The sequence below is a fragment of the Elaeis guineensis genome, chromosome 9, assembly GCF_000442705.2.
Source record: "Elaeis guineensis isolate ETL-2024a chromosome 9, EG11, whole genome shotgun sequence".
Lineage (NCBI taxonomy): Eukaryota > Viridiplantae > Streptophyta > Magnoliopsida > Arecales > Arecaceae > Elaeis > Elaeis guineensis.
In genome coordinates this window covers 38,527,648-38,538,247 of record NC_026001.2, presented here as the reverse complement: position 1 = coordinate 38,538,247, position 10,600 = coordinate 38,527,648, and positions in this window count along the sequence as shown.

The following is a 10,600-nucleotide window of genomic DNA, read 5'->3' as shown; positions in this document are numbered from 1 at the left end:
TGCAGGAAGACTTCGCCTGAACTCTGTGAGAGCCGAGCTCCGTCCTCGATTCCAACGGCTGCAGACAGTCTTCATCCAGACCTCTACAGTGGCCGGACTCTAACCACTACCGAACTTCAGCCGACAGATCAGCACTCACAGGCCACAATCGCGGCCACGATTCTGCTACATTTCCTGCGGTAGATTCTGTGCAGCTCCACCACTCCCTGACAGGCCGCAGTAACGATCGCAGCACTGCTCCACTCCCTATGACGGATCCGGTGCAGCTCCATTACTACCTGACCAGCCACGATAAACGGCCACGATCCTGCTCCACCTCCTGCAACAGATACTGCGCGATTCTCCCATCCACTGGCAAGTCACGACGACAAACGCTGCCCCACTTCATGCGGCAGACTCCACGTGGCATGCCCCAGCGATAGCCACGGGTCTGTTCCACTATGCTTCGCAGCAAACTCCGCCTGACCCTGGGCAGTCCACTGCCAGACGGTTACAAACGTCGCCATCAATCCGTTGCTTCCTCTGCCTATAAAAGGGAGACCCAGATACGTTATTCGATAAGCTCATTTCTTATCTCAAAACTCTGCTAAATTCTCCGTTCGAGCACTCCATTCTTATTGAGGCAGAGAACTGACTTGAGCATCAGAGGGTCTTGCCGGAGCAACCCCACCTCCGATTTAGACTTCCTTTGCAGGTCCCGGCGGTGACCGCGGCTTCCCCAACTCCAGCTTCTCCAGCGTAAGCAGATTTTTGCACCAACAGTGTACGATCGCTTCCTTAGGATAGATGAGTCTTGTGTCTATGGTGTGAAGACACCGGAGTGAGAGTACAGATATTCATTGAGAATGAGAGTACTGAGCGTGACCACCTCGAGCAGTCATAAGGAAGTCTACCTTCTCATCGATGACTAGCTCGATGCTGCAGTTATGTGTCTAGTTCTTTAACCTGAGGTACATCAATGGTTCACCTTAAGTGTGTTATAGTTTGACTACACCATAACTCGATCTTCTAGCTATTCGAAATCCTGAGGTGTATGTTGGCTGTAGTATATCCATTGTAGGAATCAAATCGTACCAAGACGGGATTTATCAACCTCAAAGATGAGAGGAGTAGTCCTATGATGATCGAAAGATCAAGTCCTTAAGCCCATGGCCATGGCAGAGTGAAATAATGAAAAAAGTTTTCCATTGGGTTTTACATTGGACTCAGATCGATCGATTGATTCATATGACTGATGTTGGGTTTGACGAGTTCACCTTAACCCTAATTCAGTCGGGACTCATGATAGAGGAACTCAATCACACAGGTAGCTACACCAAGAGGTTCATCTTCAGTTTTGATGGATTGCCATCATATACTGTTAGGTGTCACTGATAGATTTTGGAAGCAATTAGAATAATTTTGATGATCGATCATTCTAATTGTTTGAATCAGAAGAGTTCTGGTCCATCGAAAGGAGTTTCGATGATGTCGATGATGAGATCATGACATGTCTCATTACCATATAGAATTGAACCTAACTGAGTCACACAAATAAGGGTTAGGGCCTGGATGTCATCAATTGGGCTACCCCAATTGATTTGGATAAAATCCAATTAGGTTCAAAGAAATCATGCTAGCACTCGATTGAGCCTAACTTTCTCCTCGTGTAACTTTTTCTGTCTCTACTGAACCAAATATGATCTGACTCATCCAGAAACCTTGAAAAGGTTTTTCTCAATCTAATTGAAGCTTGTCTTAATTCATGAGATAAATTTAAGACAACACCTGCTAATTTCTAGCACCTGCCAATTTTATTTTAGGACATCTGTCAAAAGTTGACATATGGGTCTTAAACTGAAGAGGATTCATTGGAGGATTTTTGTGGAGTGTCCATATGTCCAAACCACTTCAAATTAGGTGCCATAATCAGATTATGATGTGAGCTCAATTGGATTTAAGTGGGCACCCCAAATGGATAAGAACCAAAGAGTCCTGATAAACTTGGACTCTTTGGCGCCACCTTATTTGTGCTTATCCAATGTTGGCACCAATATAGGAGAGAGCATGAGAATTCTTATCTAATGTGATCAGATAAAATCACTCCACCAATCAAAATTTTTTCAAAATTTATTGGAATTTTTTGATTGGTCGAATGATGTGGCACTGTGCAGCATACAGGATCTATATAAACCCTGCTGCACCTAAGGTTTCAAGATAGAACTTGTTTTATATAAAAAATTCATTAGCTTCCACCCCCTTCCCTCTTCTCTACATCCTTCCTGCTCTCCTTTCTCCCCTCTTCACATCCAATAAGTTGGACGTTCATCTGGCAAAGGTACAAGGCGTGGTGATGCCTGGAATAGAAGGCTGCAGGACATCTTCGACAGGCTGCTGCTCCAACTTCAGAAGGAGTTTTGAAGTACTTTCAAATCAGATATTGATCTAATTTTTAGAGCATAGAATTATAAGGAGAAGATGTTCTAGATTCTACCTGAGTGGATATTGATAGAGGCTAGGCGCTTGCATGGTTACATCAGAACCTCAGGCAGTGCTGCGATCATCTACAGGGTAATTAGATTACCCTTGAGGTATGTCTATATTTCTCATACTTTTAGATTTAATTTTAAATTTTAAATATCAGATAATAAAATTAGATCTAATAGATATTAGATCTAAAATAACATAAGATAAAAAATTTTTAATTTATTCTGCCCCAAATTTGATGAAATCTGGAAGATCCTACACAGGAAAAAGGTGATTTTTCCTTCAAGTGGTATCAGAGCCAGGTTGTTGGCTCTATTTCAGATCTATTTTAGATCTGATTTTAATTTTAATTTATCTGATATTAAATGATTTTAGATATCATATCAGATATGATAGGATCTAAAATTAAAATATTTAAAATTAAATCTAAGAAGATCTTACATGCATGAGATGCATAACTAGACTAGGATTAATTGAATCCATGAATAGTCTTAAGTTTTATATTTTAATGAGATTAAAATATGAATTAAATATAATTTATTCTTTATTTTTTTATATTATAATTATTATAATTAGATCAAAAAATAAAAAATAAAATTTTAATTATTTTATAAAATTGATCTGTTGCATGCCTAGACTAGTTGTAGAATTGTTCTAGTAACTTGTCTAGAATAATTTTTATTTTGAATAGTTCAATTTAAATTTTATTTTTCAAATATTATATATGATGTATCAGATCTGAAAGCATATTAATTAGATTAATTTTTGATACATGAGATGTATGCAAAGCATGTATTAGTTAGATCTTAAATTGTATATGTGATATGTTAATTTAGATCTAACTAGTTTTGTAGTTAAATTTATATTTTTGATTAAGGTGTTTCTCATGGCCGTCCAGTCATAAGAAAAAGTAGAATTTTAAGACTTTCTTTCCATTCAATGGGGTGTTCATATGACGTGTAGGGGTGCCACGCGTTCATCCTTAATCAGAAATCAAAAATTATTTTTCTGCAAAATCTTAAATCCTGAAATCCTAGGATTTATTTTACATGCTTTGTTTATGAACCAAACTTAATTAATGTATTGAGCTTATGAAATTAAGTTAGGTCTAAAATTGAGAATTTCAGATCTAAGTCATTTTCATAAGATTGGGTTCGGACTTGGGTAGCTCAATTAGGTCTAGCGGTTGATCAAACTGAATCAAGAGTTAGTTAGGTGGGATTATGAAAGCTAATAATTGACCAGCCAAATAGGATTAAGTTTGGGTCAAGATCGAATCACATTTAGATGTGACTCAATCAAGTTAAGACCTAATTTAGCTCAGTGGTTAGAGCCTAGATTGTAGGCTAACCCAATTAGTTCTGGTTCGACAATTTGGTGTCTAAGGTAAGTTGGACAGATGCGACCGACTGGTTTTTAATTGGAAGCTACTCGACTTGAATGCATTCTTATCGAGTTAATGGCATATCCCTCCCATCGATCTCACTTACCTGGCCATATGTGTCGACCCAGTTCTGATTTGAGGTGGCTAATAATTCGAGCTGACCCATGCCACTAGGTTAGTCATAATTCTTATGACTATGTCAAGTCAAGTTTAAAGAGACCTAAATCAAATCTTCCTAAGAAAATATTAAGTCTAGGTCTTCCACCATTATGGATGTGTGGGCCCTTCCCGGGATTGATTGTTCTTGGCTGGTTATAGTGGCTCAGTTGCACCAGGAAGATGCAACCATGTCCATTAGGCATTAGATGCTATGGACTAGAGGATGGGTTGGGCTCAAATTTTGGATACGATGAGGGACCCAATCAGGAATCTAGTTCGTGCAAATGGTGGATTTGGCTTAACTAAGGATTGGAGCAATATCTCGGATACGGTGAGCTTTATGAATTAGAGACCAAGTTTTGGGTGCACCATGATTAGAGAATCATTGGACAAGAGTTGTCCACTCATCGGTTGACCCATCACCAATAATGTTAGGTGAGGTGATGAGCCAGTCGGTGAGACTGCACCACCCACTAGAAATCACTAATCACAGAAATTTTCAATCTCTACCAAGGGAGTGTAGGGATCTGAGAAAATAGTGTGAGCCTAATTTATTTAAAAATAAAAATCTTAAACAAATTGGTTGAGTCTGATTACAAAATCTAACTAGAAACTTTTGACTCTCTACAGGAAACATATCTGCCTCAAACCCCCTGATCAAAATTCTAGACACTCATAGAGTGACTGGACCAAATTTTAAGGACTGGTTGAGGAACTACAGAATTATTCTAGGTTTTAAAAAATTGACTCATGTCTTGGACCAGGACCCACCTGCCATGCCAGCACGTCCGACTGCTGAACAGAGAGCATCTTTGAAAAAGTGGATGGATGATGATAACAAAGCCAGGTACTACATGTTGGATGCAATGTCTGATGATTTGCAACCCCAACATAAAAATATTTTGACTACCCGCCAAATGTTGGCTCACCTACAAGAGTTGTTTGGTGAATAGAGTCGCGCGGCCAAGTATCAAGTATGTCAAAGACTTTTTAAGGTCAAGATGCGTGATGGGCAGTCAGTCCAAGATCATTGTTCGACAATGATCAAGGATCTTGAGGACTTGAGAAGCTCGGTATCATCTTAGATAAGATTTTTAGATTGATGTGATCCTTCAGTCCTTGTCTGATGCATATGGTCAGTTCATCATGAACTTCCATATGCATAAGATGCAATGTACCTTGGTCGAGTTAATGAATATGCTAGTTACGGCTGAGCTTTCAATGAAAGGTTCAAAAGGCTCAGTTCTTGCTGTGGAGCGACTTCTTTCAAGAGAAAGTCTTTTGGAAAGAAAAAGAAGTCTGTGAAAAAGCAGAAGGTGGATGGCAAGAACAAGAAGACAGGACCGAAGAAGAAGGCTTCTGAAAAGGGAAAGTATTTTCACTGTCAGTCAGAAGGCCATTGGAAGCGGAACTGTCTCAGTACCTAGCCACCCTGAAGAACAAGAAGGATGGTCCTTCTAGAGGTATGCTCATTATCGAATCTAATCTTACAGTTTCTTCTGCATCCAGTTGGGTGCTTGACTCTAGTTCTAGTGCTCATTTGTGCACTTCTATGCAGGGTCTTGAGGAGAGCAGAAGGCTGAGGGATGGGGAGATGATCTTACATGTCGAGAATAGAGCAAGAGTTGCTGCTGTGGCCGTAGGAACCTATCCTCTGCGATTACTATTAGGATTAGATTTAGTTTTAAGAGACTATTATTATGTACCTGCAGCAAACAGGAATTTGATTTTTATTTCATGTTTAGCACAAGAAGGCTATGTGATTAGCTTTCATAAGGACCATTGTAACATATTTTATGAAAATAATAAAGTTGCAAATGATTTTGTTATTAATAGTCTCTATCAGTTACATGTTGATATATCTATTTTTAATATTGAACAAAATGTGAATGCCATAGGAATTAAAAGGCCTAGAGATAGTCTAAATGATAAGTATCTGTGGAACCTAAGGCTAGGTCATATAGTGGAAGACAGGGTTAACAAATTGAAGAAATCCGAGCTACTGAGTCCGTTGACTTTCGAGTCATATCCAGTTTGTGAATCATGCTTTCAAGACAAAATGACCAAGCTCCCTTTTGTGGGACATGGGGAAAGGACCACACACCTACTTGCCCTAGTACATATGGATGTGTGCGGCCCATTTGATGTGCCGGTTAGAGGCAACTTTGTCTACTTCATTACCTTTACCAATGATATGTCTAGATACGGGTATGTGTTTCTAATGAAACACAAGTCTGAAGCTTTGAAAAATTTAAAGAATTCAGACATGAGGTAGAAAAATAAATAGAAAAACCATTAAGGTTCTTCGATCAGATCGAGGAGGTGAATACCTTAGTAGGGAATTCCTAGACTATCTTAAGAATAATGGTATAGCTCTCAATGGACTCCACCTGGAATGCCTCAACTCAACAGAGTTTCAAAACAGAGAAACTGGATCCTATTAGATATGGTTCGTTCCATGATGAGCTTCACAGACCTCCCAGAATTTTTTGGAGATATTGTCTCATGACAGTAATTTATGTATTGAATAGGATTTCCTCTAAAACGTTCCTACCACACCGTATGAGATATGGCATGGTAAGAAGCCAAGTCTGAATCATCTCAAAATTTGGGGTTGTCCGGCTCATGTCAAGAGACAGCAGACGGACAAGTTAGAGTTCAGATTTTTTAGAGCTCGGTTCATAGGATATTCTAAAGAGTCATTAGGATATTATTTTTATATTTCGAAAGACCACAATATGATTATGAGTCAAAATATTATTTTTTTTGAAAAATAATTTATTCAAGATGGTGGCATCAGAAGAATAATTAAGCTCAAGGAGAATGTCTTCCAAGATAAATGAGCTAAAGAATCTGAGGAACCTAATCAATCAAAACCAGTCCTAACACAACCTCTTCCACCTCGTAGATCGACTAGAATTTTTCATCCTCCTGAAAGGTACTTAGGTACCATACAAGAGGATGTAGAGAAAATGTTCTTCATAAAAATGGAGTTCATGGTGATGATCCCAAGACCTATGATGAGGCGATATCAGATATCGACTCCGAGAAATGATTAGAGGCAATGAGATCAGAAATTGACTCGATGCACTCAAACCAAGTCTGGACCTTGGTAGATCCACCTGAAGGTATTGTACCTATTGGGTGTAAATAGATCTTCAAGAGAAAGATAGGTGCAGATGGGAATGTGGAGATATTCAAGGCTAGGCTCGTAGTGAAAGGTTATAGTCAGCGCGAAGGCATTGACTATCAGGATACCTTCTCGCCCGTAGCCATGCTAAAATCCATCTGCACATTGCTTGCTATTGCAGCCTATTTCGATTATGAAATATGACAGATGGATGTGAAAATGGCATTCTTAAATGGATATCTTGAGGAAGATATCTATATGGAACAGCCGCTTGGTTTCACATCCAGTGATGATGATCACAAGGTCTGCAAACTGCAAAGGTTCATTTATGGACTTAAGCAAGCATCTTAGAGTTGGAATACTCGTTTCAATGATGTGATCAAAGCATTTGGTTTCATCAAGAACGAGGAGAAACCATGTGTGTTCAAAAAGGTCAGTGGGAGCGCAGTTGTCTTCCTCATATTGTACGTGGATGACATCCTCCTAATTGGGAATGACATTCTCATGTTGACCTCAGTCAAAGTATGGTTGTCTAAGGAGTTCTCTATGAAAGATCTAGGAGAGGCATCCTTTATACTGGGTATTAAGGTCTATAGAGATAGACCAAATAGGATGCTAGGACTTTCACAGAAGATATACATAGAGGAGGTGCTAAAAAGGTTTAGCATGGAAAACTCCAAAAGAGGTTTATTGCCTTTTAGACATGGCATTCATCTCTCCAAGAAGATGTGCCCTAGCACACCTGAGGAGATTGAACGCATGAGCAAGATCCCTTATGCTTCGGTAATAGGGAGCCTCATGTATGCCATGCTATGTACATGACCTGATATAGCCCATGCTGTGAGTGTCACAAGCAGATATCATTCGAATCCAGATGAAGAGTACTGGACTTCTGTGAAATGTATCCTTAAGTACTTGAGAAGGACTAAGGATATGTTTCTAGTCTTTGGGAATGGAGAACTCTAGATTCAAGGATTTATAGGCTCAGACTTTATGTCTGATATAGATGATCGAAAGTCGATATTTGGGAGTCTGTTCATTTGCAATGGTGGTGCAGTTAGCTGGAAGAGTTTCAAGCAAACGGTAATTGTAGATTCCACCATAGAGGCAGAGTACATTGCTGCATCGGAAGCTGCAAAGAAGACATTCTGGTACAAGAAGTTTGCCGTAGAGCTTGGAGTGATGTCATCGGATGCCATCCCTCTTTACTGCGACAATAATAGTGCCATAGCCCTAGCTAAAGAGCCAAGGTCTCACCAGAAGTTCAAGCACATCAAGCGGCGATTCCATCTGATTCATGATTACCTCGAAAAAGGTTATGTCGAGATCAAGAGAGTCGACTCCACAGACAATGTAGCAGACCCGCTGACTAAGCCATTAGGCCAACAAAAGATCGAAGCCCACCTTGAGAAGATGGGACTTAGATATGTAGTCAATTGGCATTAGGTCAAGTGGGAGTTTGTTAGATGTGTGCCCTAGATGCCAGATCGGCTGACACATTTCTGTACAAATCTAAGGGCAAATTTATAATTTTGACTATAAATGAATAAAAGGGTTATTCTTCTATCATATTATATACATTGTGTCTGTGATACATCCTTTGAGTTAGTGAAAATGTTAATTCATATTTTCAAGAGTTGAAAATTTAAGGCATGAATTTACATAACTAACTCATAAACTGCTCCTGACCATAGGATCATCACGAGGATGGTGATCGATCCAGAAGGTTGGTGTATGATCACTTTCTTAGGGTAGATGAGTCTTGAGTCTACGGTGTGGAGACACCAGAGTGAGAGTATAGGTATTCGTTGAGAACGAGAGTATTGAGCGTGACCACCTCGAGCAGTCATAAGGAAGTCTACCTTCTCATCGATGACTAGCTCGATGCTACAGTTGTGTGTCTAGTTCTTTGACCTGAGGTACATCGACTGTTCACCTTGAGTGTGTTATAGTTTGACTACACCATAACTCGATCTCCTAGCCATTCGAAACTCTGAGGTGTATGTTGGCTGTAGCATATCCATTGTAGGAACCAGATCGTACCAAGACGGGATCTATCAACCTCGGTAGATAAGAGGAGTAGTCCTATGATGATCGAAAGATCGAGTCCTTAAGCCCATGGCCATGGCAGAGTGAAATAATGAAAATAAATTTTGCATTGGGTTTTACATCGAACTCAGATCGATCGATTGATTCATATGACTGATGTTGGATTTGATGAGTTCACCTTAACCCTAATTCAGTCGGAACTCATGATAGAGGAACTCAATCACACAGGTAGCTGCACCAAGAGGTTCATCTTCAGTTCTGATGAGTTGCCACCATATACTGCTAGGTATCACTGATGGATTTTGAGAGTAATTAGAATAATTTTGATGATCGATCATTCTAATTGTTTGAATCAGAAGAGTTCTGGTCCATCGAAAGGAGTTTCGATGATGTCGATGATGAGATCACGACATGTCTCATTACCATATAGAATTGAACCTAACTGGATCACACAAACAAGAGTTAGAGTCTGGATGTCATCAATTGGGCTATCCTAATTGATTTGGATAAGATCCAATTAGGTTCAAAAAATCGTGCTAGCACTCGATTGAGCCTAACTATTTCCTCGTGTAATCTTTTCTATTTCTATTGAGCCAAATGTGATCTGGCTCATCCAGAGAATCTTAGAAAGATTTCTCTCAATCTAATTGAAGCTTGTCCAGCTCAGAAAAGGCTTGTCTTAATTCATGAGATGAATTTAAGACAACACCTGCTAATTTCTAGCACCTGTCAATTTTATTTTAGGACATCTGTCAAAATTTGACATATGGGTCTTAAACTGAAGAGGATTCATTGGAGGATTTTTGTGGAGTGTCCACATGTCCAAACCACTTCAAATTGGGCACCATAATTAGATTATGGTGTGAGCTCAATTAGATTTAAGTGGGCACCCCAAATGGATAAGAACCAAAGAGTCCTAATAAACTTGGACTCTTTGGCGCCACCTTATTGTGCTTATCCAATGTTGGTGCCAGCATAGGAGAGAGCATGGGAATTTTATCTGATGTGATCAGATGACATCACTCCACCAATCAAATTTTTTCAAAATTTATTAGAATTTTTTAATTGGTCGAATGATGTGGCACTGCGCAGCATACAGGATCTATATAAACCCTACTGCACCTAGGGTTTCGAGATAGAACTTATTTTATGCAAAAAACCCATTAGCTTCCACCCCCTCCCCTCTTCTCACATCCTCCCTACTCTTCTTTCTCCTCTCTTCATGTTCAAGAAGTTGGACGTTCATCTGGCAAAGGTACAAGGCGTGGTGACGCCTGGAACAGAAGGCTGCAGGACATCTTCGACAGGCTGCTGCTCCAACTTCAGAAGGAGTTCTAAAGTACTTTCAAATAGATATTGATCTATTTTTAGAGCATAGAATCATGAGGAGAAGATGTTCTAGATCTACTTGA